Here is a 21,367-nt window from a genome sequence, read left to right on the forward strand (position 1 = left end):
ACTTCCATACTGTTCTCTATAGTGGTTATACCAATTTACATTCCCACCAACAGTGTAGGAGAGTTCCCATTTCTCCACACCTTCCCAAGTTGATATACTTTGTTTAACTGTGCAAAAAAAGGATAAAAGGCACTATATGTCTTTATAGCAGGGATGATATATTGTCACAAGCCACTGCTGCTAAGTCACTTCAGTCGTGTCTGACTCTATGCGACCCCACAGATGGCAGCCCACCAGGCTCCGCTGTCCCTGGGATTCTCCAGGCAAGAACACTGGAGTGGGTTGCCATTTCCTTCTCCAGTGTATTAAAGTGAAAAATGAAAGTGAAGTCGCTCAGTCGTGCCCTACTCTTAGTGACCCCATGGACTGCAGCCTACCAGGCTCCTTTGTCCATGGGATTTTCCAGGCAAGAGTACTGGAGTGGGTTGCCATTGCCTTCTCCGCACTAATTTCATACAATTTAAGGCACGAGAAAAGTTTCACTTTTAATTTCTAAAATCAATGTATAGATCCTTGTAAAAGGGACACAAAATATCATTTTTGTGGTATTCTCTTAATTTTGAGATGAATATTTGGTCTTAGAGAGTGTTTGATTGTCTCTAATACTGGCTTTGTTTGAAATTTACCTTTTGTTTCAATTGATTGTTGTGGGAAACTTCTCAGGTGATTGGTAGCAGCATTTATTAAGGGCTAAATCACTGCAGGTGGTGTCTGCAGCCATGAAATTAAAAGACACTTGCTCCTTGGAAGAAAAGTTATGACCAACCTAGATAGCATATTCAAAAGCAGAGATATTACTTTGCCGACTAAGGTCTGTCTAATTAAGGCTATGGTTTTCCCAGTGTCATGTATGGATGTGAGAGTTGGACTGTGAGGAAGGCTGAGCACCAAAGAATTGATGCTTTTGAACTGTGGTGTTGGAGAAGACTCTTGAGAGTCCCTTGGACTGCAAGGAGATCCAACCAGTCTATTCTGAAGGAGTTCAGCCCTGGGATTTCTTTGGAAGGAATGATGCTAAAGCTGAAACTCCAGTACTTTGGCCACCTCATGCGAAGAGCTGACTCATTGGAAAAGACTCTGATGCTGGGAGGGATTAGGGGCAGGAGGAGAAGGGGACGACAGAGGATGAGATGGCTGGATGGCATCACGAACTCGATGAACGTGAGTCTGAGTGAACTCCGGGAGATGGTGATGGACAGCGAGGCCTGGCGTGCTGCAATTCATGGGGTTGCAAAGAGTCGGACAATACTGAGCAACTGAACTGAACTGAAAATACATTGAGCTAGGATCTGCACAAGGCTAAATCTCTCCCTGCTCTTTAAGAACCAACAAAACAGAACTAAAGGCCAAAGAAAGCTTTTCCAAACAACAGTGTAAGTTGTCTCAGCAAGAGCCATATTTGCCATTTTTTCTGAAAGAGATCCAATGGCTTAGTGTATGTAGAATAATCAAGCCATTTTCAAAATAAGTCTTTCTTCTCATTTTAATACTCATTTCTATAATACCAGACATTCTTTAATTCTGTTTCAAACAGGTGTCTGTTAGTGCATTTTTTTCTGTTTAGGACCTTCTGTAAACTTTAAAAATTGGTCTGTTTTGCCAATCAGCATCTGCTAAACCCTGGGCCCACATAATATCAGTAAATGTGCTTCTATTTAACTATCTATTTACAGTCATAAGAGAAATAAACATATATAATAAATGCATCTCAATGCATAGCTGTGCGGGAGTACAGATGTTTTATTAATGAAAATGAATCCAGCTTTTTGTAAGTCATGACAGCAATATAACATTTCATTGTTTGGTTCTGTGCTAGACAGTCCCTGCTGTTTCTACATAGAAATTCCTGTAATGCCTAATGGACATCTGGAAGAATTCAGCCAATTAATCAAATTCACGTAGGAGCTAGGCTAATGGCTGTCTGAAAGGCAGATTACATTAAATCAAACTTGCAATATGAATGAAAGCACTTAATCATACATGCAACATTCATTAGATGCGACACAGCAAGTGTTTTGATTACTTTAATGAAAGATCAGGTAAAGTGCATCAGCTGAACAGATTGAAAAGACAGCATGCTTACAAATGTTTGATTATCCTGAATATCAACAGAAGCAGTGCCAATAATTTATAGCAAAACATATTTGTAGGTGTCTAGAGCTGGTGAGCTCAATGAAATTCAGGGCCTTTGCTCAAAACAATAATTAATATATGATAAAAACTTTGATCAGATGTCAGAAGAAGAGACAGATTGCTAGAAGTTTAGTAATTTATGGTCACTGGGCATCTTCATGTTTTGAGTTACTTGGAGTCTCCTTGAATCCCAGCTTCATTTGCTTTGAGATACACAGGTTTTTCCCCAGCTTCACTGAGATAGGATTAACACATAACATTGTATAAGATGTGCGTTATTTGATATACATATAACTTGTGAAATGATTACCACAGTGAGGTTAATTAACACATCCATCAGTTCAGTTCAGTCACTCAGTTGTGTCCGACTCTTTACCACCTCATGAACCACAGCACACCAGGCCTCCCTATCCATCACCAACTCCACCCAAACCCATGCTCATCAAGTCGGTGATGCCATCCAAGCATCTTATCCTCTGTCATTCCCTTCTCCTCCTGCCCTCAATCTTTCCCAGCATCAGGATCTTTTCAAATGAGTCAGCTCTTCGCATCAGGTGGTCAAAGTATTGGAGTTTCAGCTTCAACATCAGTCCTTCCAATGAACACTCAGGACTGATCTCCTTTATGATGGACTGGTTGGATCTCCTTGCAGTCCAAGGGAATCTCAAGAGTCTTCTCCAACACCACAGTTCAAAAGCATCAATTCTTCGATGCTCAGCTTTCTTCACAGTCCAACTCTCACGTCCATACATGACCACTGGAAAAACCATAGCCTTGACTAGACGGACCTTTGTTGACAAAGTAATGTCTCTGCTTTTTAATATGCTGTTTAGGTTGGTTATAACTTTCCCTCCAAGGAGTAAGTGTTTTAATTTCATGGCTGCAATCACCATCTGCAGTGATTTTGGAGCCCAGAAAAATAAAGTCAGCCACTGTTTCCCCATCTGTTTGCCATGAATTGATGGGACCGATGCCGTGATCTTAGTTTTCTGAATGTTGAGCTTTAAGCCAACTTTTTTTCACTTTCCTTTTTCACTTTCATCAATCACCTCACACATCCATCACCTCATGTATTTAACGTGTGTGTGTGTGTGTATGTGTGTGTGTGTGTGTGGTGAGAACATTTAAGATATACTCTGAGGTACATGGCTCAGCTGGTAAAGAATCTGCCTGCAATGGAGGAGAACCAAGTTCAATTCCTGGGTTGGGAAAATCCCTTGGAAGAGGGAATGGCTACCCAATCCAGTATTCTTGGCTGGAAAATTTCATGGACAGAGGAGCCTGGTGGGCTATAGTCCATGGGGTTGCAAAGAGTTGTACACAACTGAGCAACTAACACTTTCGCTTCACTATGGTACACAGTTTGGTTTTGTTTCAGTGTAAAGTTGTTGCTAAACTTAAAACATAGTATTGAAAGAGTAGTTAACTTGGTATGTTGGGCTCCAGAATCTCATGACAGGAATTAAAATGTTATTCTTAATAGCTGTTCCTGCCTTCTAGATTTATGAATATTTTCCACCTTTTTTTCACTAATGATCTCAATTTTTTCCATGATATTTTGCAGAAAGAAATCTTATAAAGTTCATTCCTACATAATATTGATGTAGCAAATGCCAACTGTAGCTTTCTGGGTGAAACAAAGATAAAAGCTTTTTGTATCTACATATCTCTGTGTATGTCTCCACACATGTGAAGAATTTCCTTTTGGTAAATCATTTTGATATTAGGCAGGATTGGCTCAGATGGTAAAGAATCTGCCTGCAATGCAGGAGACGTAGGAGACATGGTTTTGATCCCCGGGTTGGGAAGATCTCCTAGGGGAGCGAATGGCTACCCAGTCCAGTATTCTTCTTAGCCTGGAAAATCCTATGAACAGTGGAGCCTGGTGGGCTACTGTCCATGGGGTCACAAAGAGTCAGACGTGACTGAGCAACTCATACTTTCACAGGATTGCCTTTACAGGTGGTGGACACTTTTTCCTGGGGCTTATCAGAAGGACTGACATTATTTCCCTAGATTGATGTATGGGTCTAGAAATAGAGAAATGGACATAGGACCTTAAAAATCCTTTTTAAACATGTTATTTAATTTAAACCAGTGAATATGCAGTGAGTACACAGTTGTTTTAGATGCTATGGATGGTAGCAAATGTGAAAGATGTGGGTTCTCATAGTCACAGGAGTTTATAATATTCTATCCACCAGAACATACAAAGAGAAAAATCAAGGCAATAGCAATAACAAAGAGAAAAACACAGTCTAGCATGTATTCAAGCAGAAGATAAAAGTACAAATTTATAAATTTTGTAAAAAATCAGAGAAGAGCTGAAATAAAGGGAAAGTTTGCATCTGAGTTGCTTAATTTACTTGATGAGAAATATAACTTAAGAGAATTAAAATTTCACTGTTCCAGAATTAAGTGTTACAGAAAAATCTGTGAGTACTATTTTGCCTTTTTATAGAGATGGTAAAAATTGAGTGTATTTTCAAATACTATGAGGCTAAATGAGTTAACGGTTTTTACGACAGGCTAGAGATTGTTCCTCTTTCCAGGGTCCTCTCATTACACGTGCATTCACAAAAAGGGAAATAAAAACTACCTGGCCCATAATATAGCCATTATTTATAATCTAATAGCCAAATAATGATTTTTCTACCAAAGACTTCTTGAATTTCAGCAACACACTAAGCATAAAACTAGAAGGAAAGCTTCACGCGGTGGTACTGATTAGGACTTCCCAAAACATTTAGCTCATGTCACAGTTACTTCAAAAGATCCACATTGTCAGCTGCTAAACATACATATGATAAAAAAATGGCATTGTATCCTGAGCTACATGCTTTCTTGCCCCATTTATTTGTCTAATGTCTTTTCTTTTTATTGAAGTATAGTCTATTAACAATGTTGTGTTAATTTTAGCCCAGTGATTTAGTTATATGTGTGTGTGTATATATATACATACACATATACAAACCTATTCTTTTTCAGACTTTTTTACTTATGGGTTATTGAGTGTAGTTCCCTACGCTCTACAGTTGGTTATTTATTTTATATGTAGTAGTGTGTATCCGTTAATCCCAAACTAATTTATCCCTTCCCCCGTTTCCATTGGTAACCATCAATTTACTTCTATGCCTGTGAGTCTGTTTCTATCTTGTAAATAAATTCACCTGTATCTTTTTTTTTGATCCTACAGTAAGTGATATTATATGATATTTGCTTTTTTCTATCTTACTTAATATGATATCTCTAGGTCCATCCATGATGCTACAAATGGCATTATTTCATTCTTTTTTATAACTAAGTAATATTCCACAAACACATACATATACATATACACCACATCTTCCTTATCCATTCATCTGACAGTAGACATCAATCTTTTTTCTTAATAGGTTCAGTCCAGTTCAGTCACTCAGTCGTGTCTGACTCTTTGTGACCCCATGAATCGCAGCACGCCAGGCCTCCCTGTCCATCACTAACTCCCAGAGTTTACCCAAACTCATGTCCATCGAGTTGGTGATGCCATCCAGCCATCTCATCCTCTGTCGTCCCCTTCTCCTCCTGCCACCAATCCCTCCCAGCATCAGGGTCTTTTCCAGTGAGTCAACTCTTCGCATGAGGTGGCCAAAGTATTGGAGTTTCAGCTTTAGCATCAGTCCTTCCAATGAACACCCAGGACTGATCTCCTTTAGGGTGGACTGGTTGGATCTCCTTGCAGTCCAAGGGACTCTCATGAGTCTTCTCCAGCACCACAGTTCAAAAGCATCAATTCTTTGGCGCTCAGCTTTCTTCACAGTCCAGCTCTCACATCCACACATGCTGCTGCTAAGTCGCTTCAGTTGTGTCCAACTCTGTGTGACCCCACAGGTGGCAGTCCACCAGGCTCCCCCGTCCCTGGGATTCTCCAGGCAAGAACAGTGGATTGCCATTTCCTTCTCCAGTGCATGACAGTGAAAAGTGAAAGTGAAGTTGCTCAGTCGTGTCCGACTCTTAGCAACCGCACAGACTGCAGCCCACCAGGCTCCTTTGTCCATGGGATTTTCCAGGCGAGAGTACTGGAGTGGGGTGCCATTGCCTTCTCCATACATAGGTGATCTTAAAATTCCTAGTTGTCAGTGCTTCTGTTGGGAAACAGTTGACCTTGAACAATGTAGGGATTAGGGGCACCCCCTCCCCCAGCAGTGAAAAAATCTGCATGTGATTTATAGTGCCTTCCCTATATTCAGGCTTCCCAGGTAGCTCAGTGGTAAAGGATCCACCTGCCAATGCAGGAGACACAAGGAACGTGGGTTTGATCCTGTATTGGGAAGAGCTCTTAAAGTAGGAAATGGTGACCTGCTCCAGTATTATTGCCTGGAAAATCCCATGGACAGAGGAGCCTGACAGGCTACAGTCCACGAGGCTGCCAAGAGTCAGACATGACTGATCAAACTGAGCACGCACTCCCTATATACAGTTCTTTCCCACAGGCAGTTCTGTATATTCAGATTCAAACAAGCAGCCACAGACTGGATCACGCAGTATTTACTGTTGGAAAAAATCTGCCGATAAGTAGACTCCCTTGTGTTGTTCAGGGGTCAGCTGCAATTATTTGTATTAGCTCAGGTAGGTTGAGACAAAACGAAATACTTTTTTTCTCCCCACTAGCAAATCATCACCTATTTATGTGAGTGATCGATCAAGAGCTGTCACTTCAGATATGTTTTTAATCTCTTTTGAAGCGTGAAGTTTAACATCCTTCACCCTAGAGAGCCCTCCTCTGATGGGATTTCACTAACACTGAGTTCTGTCTGTCTGTCTATTACTACCAATCTGTCTAGCTGTCTATTTCTGTGTCTCCAGTTTTTCTAAGACTCCTTCTGTGACTTCATTCTTTGTACCATTCAGAGGGAAACGGCAGCTACATGATCTTCTCCTATTGTGTTATGGAATCATATTTTCCAGACACTTTAAGATCATGTTTTCCTGAGATACCTGAACAACTGCATCTAAAGTGTATTCTTTGCTATTCCTCCAATTTCTTTCCCTAAAAAGAATCTGGGAGTAGAGCAGGCAGAATAACAATGCCTCCCTTTATCTGTATCTAGGAAATGCCCTCATTCCCCGAATTCTAGAAGAAAACATTACTCTGAGATAGAGCCAAGTACCTGGTCCCGCTTTTCCTGCACAGAGCCTTAGGAATAAGACGTGAAACTTTAAATAAGTTGAAATGTTTGCTGCATCATACTCCTTCTTTCCTGTTTTATTGCCACTGGCTAGGTCGTTGAAGGCTTTGTGACATCTAGAGCTCTTCCTTCTCAGGAAGTAGCCCTATAAGAAATTGAACAATATTTTATTCAAATTCAGTGGTTTTATATTCTTGGCTTGTAATTCTTTTATGAAGGTTTTCATCCCCTGAACCCACCTTAGAGTGAGATGGAACAGCAAGTTGTGACTTCTGGCTTAGTCACTGGAAAAAACCTCCCTCTTGTTCTACTAGGCTTTCCCTGAGGCTCTTTTCAGAAGTGTTTCATTCTTACTTTAGTTAAGATGACTCTATCATTGCTCATTTTCATAATTTTCCATGGGGTCCTTTCTAATAATGCCCGTTATTGAGCTTTTACTTTAGGTCAGGTATGGTGGTTGGTCCTGGCTGTTGTTGTGTTCGGTTGTATCCAAGTCTTAGTGACCCCATAGACTGTAGCCCACGAGGCTCCTCTGTCCATGGGATTTTCCAGGCAAGAATACTGGAGCAGGTTACCATTGCCTACTCCAGAGGATCTTCCTGACCCAGAAACTGAACCCACATCTCATATGTCACCTGCATTGGCAGGCAGATTCTTTAACACTAGCCACCACCTAGGAAGCCCTAGGTCAGATATATGTTAGTATTATTCACAGGAAAACTATCTTCACAACTCTTCAAGGAAAGTCATATTTTAAGAATGAGGAAATAGGTTCAGAGAGGTTAAGTAAGTTGTTCAATGTAACACAGCTAGCAAATTGCCCAGCCAGGACAGGAACTTGGGTCTGTCCAACTTCAAGGCCTCTTTATTCAACATCATCCTTTCATTATGTACTTTAAAGGAAAGGAAAGTGAAGTGGCTCAGTCGTGTCCGATTCTTTGTGACCCCATGGACTGTAGCCTACCAGGCTCCTCTGTCCATGGGATTTTCCAGGCAATAGTACTGGAGTGGATTGCCATTTCCTTCTACAGCGGATCTTCCCAACCCAGGGATGGAACCCAGGTCTCCCGTGTTGTAGACAGACGCTTTACCGTCTGAGCCACCAGGGAAGTCTTTATATACTCCTTAATTCGCTTTTATTTGTGTTCCTTCATCATCATACTTCGATGCATTCTAAGAGTACCTTTATTCTGAAGACATGGTTATATAGGAGACAGAAAAAGGCCTCAGACCTTTAAATCTTATCAGCAGCTCCAGGGAGAAGAATTCAGTCAGGATTTGGCTTGCAGAGACATGAAGCCATCCAGATGAACCCCTGGCAGCTTATCAAGCAGTTCTCCACACCTGGGTTACCTTGAGCTTGGAAATAATGGGCAGCAGTTCCTCTAGGCTCAGTCCAATTTGGTTCCAAAGACTTCTGCAGTGCAGCCAACTTAGTAAGAGTGTAGTGTTATTTAATTACTTGAACTCATTTTTAAAAATATTAACTGCGTAGACCACTGTGCGAGGTACTTTGCAGGCAGACTCTGTCCCCCGCCTCAAGGGCATTCACAGTGTCAAGAGAGAGAATCTATTCAGTTGACACAAATATAGGTGTGGTGGGGCCAGAGCATGCCTAGGTGGCAACAGTGTCCAGTAATGCCGCCCGAAGCCTTAAGTCCTGAATTAGTGTTCTGGAGGATCCCTGGTTGTGAGATTAGACCAAATGCAGGTCGTTTAGCCATAAAACAGATAACATTTGAGTCCATTCTAGGTGGGTTCTTGGAAGCAATCTCGGATTTGATGGCATGAAACCAGAAGAGGGTCATAAAGAAATCAAAAAAGAACGAAGGTGAAGGAAATAAAGCTCAGCCTCAACCTTCAGTAGCAAAACAGTATTTCTTCTTAACATTTAAATGAACAAAGACAAAAAGAAAATGGCCAGCTTGAGAGGAAATGGAGGAATAGATGACAATACAGTTCTTATTGCCATTAGCCTTCATAGCTAAGGTTTTTAAAGTGCTTTACAAAATATTATGCTTCACAATATCTTTATGAGACAGGCAAGTGTTATTATCTCCATGGAAAGGTGGGGAAAAGAGGCACAGAGGTTTGCTTCTTTTATGCCAAGTGAGGCCAAATATTTTGTGGAGTATTTGAAATAAGACTTGAAAATAGAGAGGCCAAGAGAGAGAAGGCTGGAAGAATTTGTAATTGAGGGGCATAATTTCACACCACATAAGTGTCTAGAGAACGTTAATATAGTGAATCTTCATTTCCAGTGAAGTGGAATGAAAGCCTTGAATTGCTTCAATGCACCACATCGTGCAAATAGCAATTTCAGTTTCAGAAAATCCGCCACTCATAGTAGAGTTGTTCAGCGAAAATGGTTGTGATGAGGATTTCACACATAATTGTCCAAAATATGTTCAGAGTTGTGTACTGTGTATCTACAGAATATATCTATACAGACTTTCTCAGTTGAAATGTTAAATAATTACGGGCATTGTGCGGACTCTGAAAATACACTAATGAGTATCTAATATGTCTTGGCTCCACTGTGTTATTTGTTCACGTATTTCTTTTCCTTTTATTCCTTGCCTTTTAGATACTGCTTTTTCTGTGTCTTCTCTCATTTTGGAATTTTTTAAAAGGGTTCTGCCCAGGGAAGACAGCTGCGGTAGCTCACTAAGAATAAATGTCACCGTCCTAGTTTATTTATAAAATATGTATAAAGGATATAAATACATAGTCATCTCCTTTAAAGACTTAAGTCTCAACATTCCCAGTGAGAAATATGGTGCTTATAGTAATTTGTTTTTATATTTTTCAATAGAGTGTTTGAAGTTAAAACATTTAGAAAGTTAGGTTGTCTATCAATTAGTTTCTGACCAAACTAGGAATAAAGCCTATTGATCTGTTAAAAAAGATTTTTATTTTGTATTGGGGTATAGCTGATTAGCAGTGTTGTGATAGTTTCAGGTAGATAGCAAAGGGGCTCAGCCCTAAGTATACGTTTATCTATTCTCCCCCAAATTTCCCTCCCATCCAGGCTGCTGCATAACACTGGGCAGAGTTCCCTGTAAAACCTTTTGATCTTGACATCTAGTTAGGACTTTTCAAATTGTTAATGCTCATGAATATACCATGTGGGTCTTGTTTTAAAACTAGCATTCCATAGAAGATTTGAGGTTACAATGCTGCTTTCATTTTTAAACTAGTTTCAAAGGATTAAGCACAATAAACCTTTGGGAGGGAACAAATTAATCTATTTATGATCAATTGAAATTATTAAAGCTGTTTACATAAGAGTTTCAACTTTATTATGAAATTACAATGACTATTAAAGAATAATCAGTTCAGTTCAGTTGCTTAGTTGTGTCTGACTCTTTGCAACCCCATGGACTGCAGCACGCCAGGCCTCCCTGTCCATCGCCGGCTCACGGAGTTTACTCAGACTCATGTCCGTTGACTCGGTGATGCCATCCAACTATCTCATCCTCTGTTGTCCCCTTCTCCTCCTGCCTTCAATCTTTCCCAGCATCAGGATCTTTTCAAATGAGTCAGCTCTTCGCATCAGGTGACCAAAGTATTGGAGTTTCAGCATCAGTCCTTCCAATGAATATTCAGGACTGATTTCCTTTGGGATGGACTGGTTGGATCTCCTTGCAGTCCAAGGGACTCTCAAGAGTCTTCTCCAACACCACAGTTCAAAAGCATCAATTCTTGAGCTCTCAACTTTCTTTATAGTCCAGCTCTCACATTCATACATGATTACTGGAAAAACCACAGCTTTGACTAGATGGACCTTTGTCGGCAAAGTAATGTCTCTGCTTTTTAAAATGCTATCTAGGTTGGTCATGGCTTTTCTTCCAAGGAACAAGCGTTTTTCAATTTCATAGCTGCAGTTACCATCTGCAGTGATTTTGGAGCCTGATAAAGTCAAGTCTCTCACTGTTTCCATTGCTTCCCCATCTATTTGCCATGAAGTGATGGGACCAGATGCCATGATCTTAGTATTCTGAATGTTGAATTTTAAGCCAGCTTTTCACTCTCCTCTTTCAATTTCATCAAGAGTCTCTTTAGTTCTTCACTTTCTGCCTTAAGGGTGGTGTCATCTGCATATCTGAGGTTATTGATATTTCTCCCAGCAATCTTAATTCCAGCTTGTGCTTCATCCAGTCCAGTGTTTCTCATGATGTACTCTACATATAAATAAATAGCAGAGTGTTTATAAGTTAAATAAGCAGGGTGACAATATACAGCCTTGACGTACTCCTTTCCCAATTTGGAACCAGTCTATTGTTACGTGTCCAGTTCTAACTGATGCTTCCTGATCTGCATACAGATCTTTCAGGAGGCAGGTCAGGTGGTCTAGTATTCACATCTCTTTAAGAATTTTTCAGTTTGTTTTGATCCACGCAGTCATAGGCTTTGGCATAGTCAATAAAGCAGAAGTAGATGTTTTTCTGGAACTCTCTTGCCTTTTTGATGATCCAGTGGTTGTTGGCAATTTGATCTCTAGTTCCTCTGCCTTTTCTAAATCCAACTTGAACATCTGGAAGTTCACGGTTCATGTACTGTTGAAGCCTGGCTTGGAGAATTTTGAGCATTACCTTGCTAGCATGTTTTAATTAAAAATTTTAATTAAAGTATAATTTACAATGTTTCAGGTGTACAGCAAAGTGATTCAGTCACATGAATCTTGTCTATTCTTTTTTTCCTTTTTCATTATGGTTTATCACAGGATATTGAGTATAGTTCCCTGAGCTCAGCAGGACCTTGCTGTTTTTCCATTCTATATATAATAGTTTGCGTTGGCTAGTTCCAAACTCCCAAGGAATTATATTTAAATACAGCTGGAATTATATTCCTCATCTGATCTAGTGGAGAATTAAGCCCTAATAAATTAACTTTTTTCCTGTGCATCTAGAATAGTACTAATTTTGTACTGTCCTTGAGAGAACTGAGAGAATAGTCAAGAAATTTTCTGTGGAGTTCAGATGAGGAATCTGAGTTGAAAATGTTGAAGTTTTCTTTATTTAATCTTCTTTGCATTTCTGTCTTCTCTCAACAACCTCCCCTCAGCAAAATATTAACAACAAACAAGCTTTAGGAAAATTTGCCTTATTGGAAAGCAGAACAGTCCTTACATATAAGTGTTACAGTGCATGAAGGCAGAAAAAAGTTTTATCATTGACTGACAACTCTATTAGACAATAATAGCCAGGCCAATATTCTAATTATCTCCATGGAAGGTTCCTGGAGAAATAGAAAGGAAGTAAAGGAAACATAGCCAATAGTGTCATTCTATCCTATTCTCTCATAATAATACTGGCTTCTTTAATAATCATTTCCAACACAGACACATGTCCGTGGGTGCACACTCACACACACAGAATATTTGCTTTTACTAAACAAGTATGGTTGATATTTTAGCAATAGCAATTTTCAAAAACCAAGAAAGATGTTAGTATGGTTGATCTCATGAGGTATCATATTCTTAAGTGAAAAAGCAAAACAAAACCAACTTAATAATAACAGAAGATAAGAGAATATGATAATTTCATCTTATAGATATTTACTATAAGATGAAATGCTACTCATTTCACTCATTAGTTGATAGAAAAACTTGAACTATACTCTGTTAGTAAAGAAAATACCTTTAGAGAGTAAATAATGATAGTTTTCTGTTTACCTACTCTGCCTTTAAAGTCTTTTTCCGGATTACTGCTTGGGCCATGTGGGTTTGGTGCTACAAATGCTGATCCAAAGGGCCCCAAAGGAAAAAAATTACACAAACATTCTTTTTTTAAAAAAATTTCTCCATGAGGAACGATCTCTGAATCAGTGTTTAAAGTTACATATAGTAAGTTTTATGCCACTGTGAATAATTCAGTTCAGTTCAGTCACTCAGTCACGTCTGACTCTTTGCGACCCCATGAATCACAGCACACCAGGCCTCCCTGTCCATCACCAACTCCTGGAGTTCACTCAAACTCATGTACATCGAGTCGGTGATGCCATCCAGCCATCTCATCCTCTGTCGTCCCCTTCTCCTCCTGCCTTCAATCCCTCCCAGCATCAGAGTCTTTGCCAATGAATCAACTCTTCGCATGAGGTGGCCAAAGATTCGGAGTTTCAGCTTCAGCATCAGTCCTTCCAAGGAACACCCAGGACTGATCTCCTTTGGGATGGACTGGTTGGATCTCCTTGCAGTCCAAGGGACTCTCAAGAGTCTTCTCCAACACCACAGTTCAAAAGCATCAATTCTTCGGCGCTCAGCTTTCTTCACAGTCGAGCTCTCACATCCATACATGACCACAGGAAAAACGATAGCCTTGACTAGAGGGACCTTTGTTGGCAAAGTAATGTCTCTGCTTTTTAATATGCTGTCTAGGTTGGTCATAACTTTCCTTCCAAGGAGTAAGCGTCTTTTAATTTCATGGCTGCAATCACCATCTGCAGTGATTTTGGAGCCCAAAAATATAAAGTCTGACACTGTTTCCACTGTTTCCCCATCTATTTGCCATGAAGTGTTGGGACCAGATGCCATGATCTTCATTTTCTGAATGTTGAGCTTTAAGCCGACTTTTTCACTCTCCACTTTCACTTTCATCAAGAGAACATTGGCAGTAGCCATAACAGCAATATCTAAATCTTTAGGTCTATAAATAGTGATATAAACTGGAAAATACAAAAAAGATATCAGTCTGCACCACTAAATATTAATGACCAGTTTGGTTGTTTGGGTGCTGTTTAAACAGTTGATATTAGTTTTCAGTTTGAGTTTGTAAAGGGCATCTCTGGTGGCTCAAATGGTAAAGAACCTACCTGCAATGCAGGTGACCCGGGTTTGATCCTTGGGGCTGGAAGATCCCCTGGAGAAGGGAATGGCTACGCATTCCAGTTTTCTTGCCTGGAGAGTTCCATGGGCAGAGGAGCCTGGCGGGCTACAGTCTATTGGGTCGCAAAAAGTCAGACATGACTGAGTGACTACACTTTCACTTTGCATATGTAAAACTCAACAGTGCTGGTTTTTAAATCTGCTTAAAAATAAGTTAGATGTGGGGAAGCATGGCTAAAAATATCATATAAATTTTCATTATGCACACAAAAATATTTCCCTTTAATAAAGATTTTCTCATTATATTTAATGGGAAACAACTAAAATGTCATGAAAACAGTCCAGTAGGGAAACTTTTACTATTTATCTTTCAGATCATATTTTTTTTCCTTCCAAATGTGCACATATTCTTGTGATGTTTTCAAAAGTAGGTCCTGGTATAGATTTGACTCATCTGTAGATCCTAGAGGAGACACTCTATAGGATCCAGATTTAAATTCAGCAGCAACTTTTTCTAGTTCTTTAGTTATATTCTTTTGAAACTCCCACTGCATCTTGGTCAAATAAGTCTCCGTGCTGTTATTTGAAGGGCATGGAATTGAGGTAGAAAGCACTACATTTGCTCTTGGAGTAAGATTTCTATTGAGCCCTAAAGTATTATTAAAATTTCCAAACAAGGGGGACTCCAGGACTGGCCTCCTGGTGAGAGTGCTGAGGCAAGATCTGTCCTGCCGTTTCTGCATTCCAAGTTTGGTACTGACCTCTGCCAACCTCTCCTTAGTCTTGTCTAGTTTATTTGCCAATGACTTTCTAACTTCTAGTTCTTCTAGGTAGAGTTGCTTATATTTTTCCAACTCTGCTTTATTAGAATCTTCTTAAAAAATGTTCATCTTGGAGAGTTCAGATTCCAAGTCTTTAATTCTGAGTTCCACCTGACTTCTTATTAAAGCATTACTCCTCTCTCTTAACTGCTCAAAGTTTTCTTGAGATGCTGCTTTTACCTGACTTGTGAGTTGACGTAACTCCTTTTAGTCCTGTACCTCATCTTCTAAGTTAGCACAATCACGTGACGTGACCTCCAGTGAAGCCTCCAACATAGACTGCATTTTTAGGGTATCAGCCAGTTCTTGTGGAAGTTGTCTCACGGCTGCTGTAGCAATCGCACTGGGGCTCCTGCCACCACCACTGCAGGGCCCAGACCCTCGGGGCTCCCAGTCCCAGCTTTCCGGGGGCCGTGCGAGCCCCAGCAGGCTGTGGATTTCCTCCACCACACAAACGTTCTTCAAGTGTGTGAATTACTCCCTGGGCATTATGACTGAATTTTGGAATCTGGGTTTCTTTGTTTTGAACCCAGAACTGTGCAGTTCAAGCTGAGTGTCGTTGAAATTAAAGTATAGGAGCACCAAAGGAACCGAGAGGTCCTCTTCCTTTTCAAAACCTGTATGCAAGCCAGCCTAGTGCCTCTTTTGATTTCCCCCAAGTCAGCATTCAGTTTTAGGTCAATGTCAAATAAGGAGATAAACCACAGATTTCACAGGGCATCATATAAATGTAAGAGGAATCGAATGAATAAATTTATAGATTTTTTTCAATGAAGTGATGAGTAATGAATAGTTTGTTCGTTTACCCTGAAATATAGTCATCTCGATATCTGAAGGGAGTTGGCTCCTGGACCCTGTGGATATCCAAATCTGCAGATGCTCAAGTCCCTTACATAAAATGGCACGGGTGCATGCGTGCTTACTCACTCGGTCATGTCCGACCCTTTGAGACCGCGTGGACTATGGCCCGCCAGTCTCCTCTGTCCATAGGATTCTCCAGCAGGAACACTGGTGTTGGTTGTCATTTCCTTCTCTATGGGATCTTCCCAACCCAGGAATTGAACCGAGGTCTCCTGCATTGCAGGTGGATTCTTTACCATCTGAGCCATGAAGGAAGGCCATAAGATGGTATAGTATCTGCATATAACCTATGCACCTCCTCTCATACAATTTAAATCATCTCTAGATTACTTATAATACCCAACACAATATAAATTCTATATAAGTAGTTGTCAGAGCATGACAAATGCAAGTTTTGCTTTTTGGAACTTTTTGGAATATTTTCCCAAATATTTTTGGTCCACAATTGTTGAATCCATAGATGTGGAACATGTGGATATGGAGGACTGACTGTAGAATTACCATTAGCTAAAGCACAGTGATCATTCTGCCGTAGTACAATATATAACAAGTCTTCTAGTGAAATCATCTCACATCCAGTGTATCTCACTATTAACCTCTGATGTAAAACTTGATTCCAACTAAATCTGATTATATTGCAGGGAATCTAGCATTAGGATGGTCCTAGACATACACATGAAAAACTTTCTTTGTGTTGCCTACTTTTCCCATTGATGTAACACAAAATATTACTTATGACATCTAGTACAATGATTTAGGTAATAATGTCACCAGCTAAAGCTATGACATGGATGTAATACATAGTTTCAGTTAGCCTATCAGACACAAATCTTCAGGAAACTAGGCTTTATTGGTTCAGATACTTGCCTGCTTGCTTTACAGAACACTTTGTTAAGTGAAAGGAAGAATAATGTCTCCAATTGAAAAATAGAGGGAGTTTGGGGCTGGCAGAATGCAATTGCCCAAGTTAGAGCAAACCAAATTGATCTGAAATCATTTAGATAACAATGTGATGGTCAGTGGACAGCATTTGTTTATGAAGACAGATTATGCCCGGCAAATCTGATTTATTTGATCTTATAAAATTACTCAACAAGTTTGTGGATAAAGAAAACTCCATGGGCAAACAATATATCTAAATGTTTGTAAAAGCTTTTGATGTGGGTCTGCATGAGATTAAGATAATTGAAATGCTAGGAAGATGTTGCCTGGATAACAATGCAATGGTGAGGTTATCAGATTCAAAACAAAGTAATCATAAAAAATGGATCATAATAGCTAACTGATATATTTGGCAGAAGACCATAAAAGAGCTAGTATCTTTATAGATCAATATGGTAAACAAGTATGAAAATGATTTAGTGCACAAAAATTCATTTACTCTTTCTATAGGAGATAACAGATCATAAATAAGAATTAGTTTAGGGACTTCCCTGGCAATCCAGCTGTTAACACTCTGTGCTTCCAATGCAGAGGTCTCAGGTTCAATCCCTGGTTGGAAAACTAAGATCTCATATGCCACACAGCATGGCAAAAAATTCAAAATACTTTACTTCTTGTCCAAAATGAACTATTACTTTATTCTGGCTTCTACTAATACTTAGAAATTTTATAATTTGTGATATCTGCTAAAAATATTAACATAGACAATCATAAGCTTGATAGATTTTCAAAACATAATAAAATCTGATAAAAATCTTATAGATTTGTAACTAAATTCCTTTATAGATTTTTAAAAGCTGAGAGATCATTTAACAGCAAATAGCTATAGGTGCCAGAAATGAGGATGAAGATCAAACGTACATTTCTTACTATAAATCACAATTTCACAGCTTGTAAAGTAGAACTATATTTTGGAAGACATATTTTTTAAACACCTGATACAAGTTTTAAAATATTCTCTCTGAGAGTGTAGCATAGCTAATGTCAATTCAGTTCAGTCACTCAGTCGTGTCCAACTCTTTGCAACCCCACGAATCGCAGCATGCCAGGCCTCCCTGTCCATCACCAACTCCCGGAGTTCACCCAGACTCATGTCCCTCGAGTCAGTGATGCCATCCAACCATCTCATCCTCTGTTGTCCCCTTCTCCTCCTGCCCCCAATCCTTCCCAGCATCAGAGTCTTTTCCAATGAGTCAACTCTTCACATGAGGTGGCCAAAGTACTGGAGTTTCAGCTTCAGCATCATTCCGTCCAAAGAAATCCCAGGGCTCATCTCCTTCAGAATGGACTGGTTGGATCTCCTTGCAGTCCAAGGGACTCTCAAGAGTCTTCTCCAACACCACAGTTCAAAAGCATCAATTCTTTGGCGCTCTGCTTTCTTCACAATCCAGGTCTCACATCCGTACATGAATACTGGAAGAACCATAGCCTTGACTAGACGGACCTTTGTTGGCAAAGTAATGTCTCTGCTTTTAAATATGCTATCTAGGTTGGTCATAACTTTTCTTCCAAGGAGTAAGTGTCTTTTAATTTCATGGCTGCAGTCACCATCTGCAGTGATTTTGGAGCCCCCCAAAATAAAGTCTGACACTGTTTCCATTATTTGCCCATCTATTTGCCATGAAGTTATGGGACCAGATGCCGTGATCTTTGTTTTCTGAATGTTGAGCTTTAAGCCAACTTTTTCACTCTCCACTTTCACTTTCATCAAGAGGCTTTTTAGTTCCTCTTCACTTTCTGCCATAAGGGTGGTGTCATCTGCATATCTGAGTAGTAGCATTTCTACTACTCTGTATCTACCCTAGAGGAAACACTCTTAAATAGACTCAGAGACACAGGGACATGGATATTAATCATCACGCTTTGTTAAGTGTGAACACAGAGCAACAGTGAAATAAACAATGGCATATGCACACTAGGGAATATTATGCAGTAGTTAAAAAGAAATAGGTGATATAAAATAGATAACCAAAAAGGACCTACTGTATAACACAGGGAACTATACTCAGTACTTTGTAATAACCTACAAGGGAGAAGAATCCATAGTGGCTGCACCAGCTTGTTGATGCATACGTACATTTGTACACATACACATACATATCGCTTTGCTGTACACCTGAAACTAATGCAGCATTGTGAATCAATTATACTTCAATTAAACAAAACAAAACAAACGAAATAGGTGGATCTATCCATTCTGAAGGAGATCAGTCCTGGGTGTTCTTTGGAAGGAATGACGCTAAAGCTGAAACTCCAGTACTTTGTCCACCTCATGCGAAGAGTTGACTCATTGGAAAAGACTCTGATGCTGGGAGGGATTGGGGGCAGGAGGAAAAGGGGACGACAGAGGGATGAGATGGCTGGATGGCATCACTGACTCGATGGACGCGAGTCTGAGTAAACTCCAGGAGTTGGTGATGGACAGGGAGGCCTGGCGTGCTGCAATTCATGGGGTCGCAAAGAGTCGGACACGACTGAACTGAACTGATGAGTCATAATGTGGAATGATTTCCAAAACAAATTGTTTTGTGAATAAAGCAAAGTGCAAGAAAAGGAACAAATAGCTGTTGTAATGGTAATAATTTTGAGAGAAACTGAAACTAATTGTAAATAAAACTAGAAGGAAAAAGGAATACAGCATGATATGTTTTTAAAGTCTTGTTGTAAAATGGACTTTTTCCTTTTACATTTTTAAAAATATATTTTATTCAAGTATAATTAACTTGCAGTATTGTGTTTATTTCTGCTGTATAACAAAGTGACTCAGTTACATATATATATGTGTGTGTGTGTGTATATATATATATATATATATGTTTTTCATATTTTTTCCATTATGGTTTATCACAGAATATTGAATAGAGTTCCCAGTGCTATAAAAAAGGGTCTCGTTTATCCACTATATATATATAAATTTGCATTTACTAATCCCAGGCTTCCACTCCATCACTTCCACCCACTGTTGGCAACCACAGATCTGTTCTCTATGTGAGTCTGTTTCACAGATAAGTTCATCTGTGTCATATTTTGGATTCCACACATAAGTGTTATCATATGGTATTTGTCTTTCTCTTTCTGACTTCACTTAGTATGATAATCTCTGAGTCCGCCCATGTTGCTGCAGATGGCATCATTTCATTCTTTTTTTTAACGAGTAGTAGTCCATTGTATATATGCCCCACATCTTCTCGATATATTCATCTGTCAATGGATATGTAGGTTGTTTCCATGTCTTGGCTAATGTGACAGTCACACTATTAACATAGGTGTGCATGTTTCTTTTTGAATTATAGTTTTGTCAAGATATAAGCCCAAGAGTAGGATTGCTGGATCATACGGCAACTCTTTTTAGTGTTTTGAGAAACCTCCATACTGTTTTCCATAGTGGCTGCACCAACTTATGTTCCCACGAACAGTGTAGGAAGGATCCCTTCCACTGTACCCTCTCCGGCAGTTGTTATTTGTTGACTTTTTAACGATGGCCATTCTGACCAATGTGAGGCGGCACTCATTGTAGTTTTGATTTGCATTTCTCTAAAAATTAGTAATGCTGAGCATCTTTTCATGTGCTTGTTGGCCATGCATTACATCTTCTTTGGAGAAACGTCTGGTTAGATCTGCCCATTTTTCAACTGGATATTTTTCATTGTTGTTTCTGAGTTATGTGAGCTATTTGGTATGTTTTAGAAATTAAGCCCTTGTCAGTCACATTAAAAAAATACTTTCAATATATACGCACATATGTTACATTAAAAGGTTTAACAATATCTACATAATAGCTACTAACCAGTCAGAACTGACAATGGCCAGGGCTCTGAGCAAGGGGAAGACTCTAAAGGCCTGTTGGTATGTTGGACATTAACTCTTTAATGGTTGGAAAATGAGCAAGCGAATGGTGTTTGGGAGAGGCTGAAATGTCTGCGTGAGCCAAGGTAAGGCCATTTGGAAGGTGATGGCTATTTGCTGATTGGTATAGAAGTTGTTTAATATTTTAACAACTGATGTAGTTTTGCTGGTGGGTAGCAGCTTTATAGTAGCCAAAGGACCTAAGAAAAATAAAAAACAGAAATTTTTGAATAGGTTAAATTATAAAAAGTAAAATACAATTTAAATAAACGGACCACAAAACATTCAATTTCATTGGTAATTAAATAAGTACAGATACTTAGTAAAAGCAGGACTTTTCCCTTATTCAACTTGGAAATGTTTTTTCTCATAAGTGGCAAAATATATAGTTAAGGGAAAAAAGGTAAAAAAGAGGTATTTCTAAGCCTACTGATAGAAGCCTAAACAGGCACAACCTTTCTGAAGGACATTTTCTTAATAGTCACCAAAAAAGTTTAAAATGTGAGTCTATTGAATGGTTCTGGTAAACTAGATGAATCCTCCCAGTAAAAACAACTAAAAGATCCAGATTTAAAATTTATTCTTCAAGATAAAGGGATATGAAAAGGTAGTTTGGAATTACCAGACTAAAGGTGAAGGAGAAATGGGAATCCAAATACATTCTGCCCTGAGGGAATTGGCTGACTGGCGAAAATCAGAGTATTTGTCTGGGCTCAGTGGTAAAGAATCCACCTACTAAGCAAAAGATGTGGGTTCGGTCCCTGGGTCAG

General features: G+C 39.4%; 1 protein-coding gene and 1 pseudogene across 1 annotated transcript in view; both read right to left on the minus strand.

Annotated features, from left to right (window-relative positions):
* LOC114109112 (large ribosomal subunit protein uL18-like) overlaps positions 1-21,367 on the minus strand; it is a 638,969-nt gene that overhangs the window by 68,565 nt on the left and 549,037 nt on the right. The window lies entirely within an intron of this gene.
* Positions 1-21,367, minus strand: part of LOC121817053 (tigger transposable element-derived protein 1-like) — a 50,422-nt pseudogene that overhangs the window by 12,330 nt on the left and 16,725 nt on the right.

The sequence above is a fragment of the Ovis aries genome, chromosome 18 (genome assembly GCF_016772045.2).
Source record: "Ovis aries strain OAR_USU_Benz2616 breed Rambouillet chromosome 18, ARS-UI_Ramb_v3.0, whole genome shotgun sequence".
Taxonomy (NCBI): domain Eukaryota; kingdom Metazoa; phylum Chordata; class Mammalia; order Artiodactyla; family Bovidae; genus Ovis; species Ovis aries.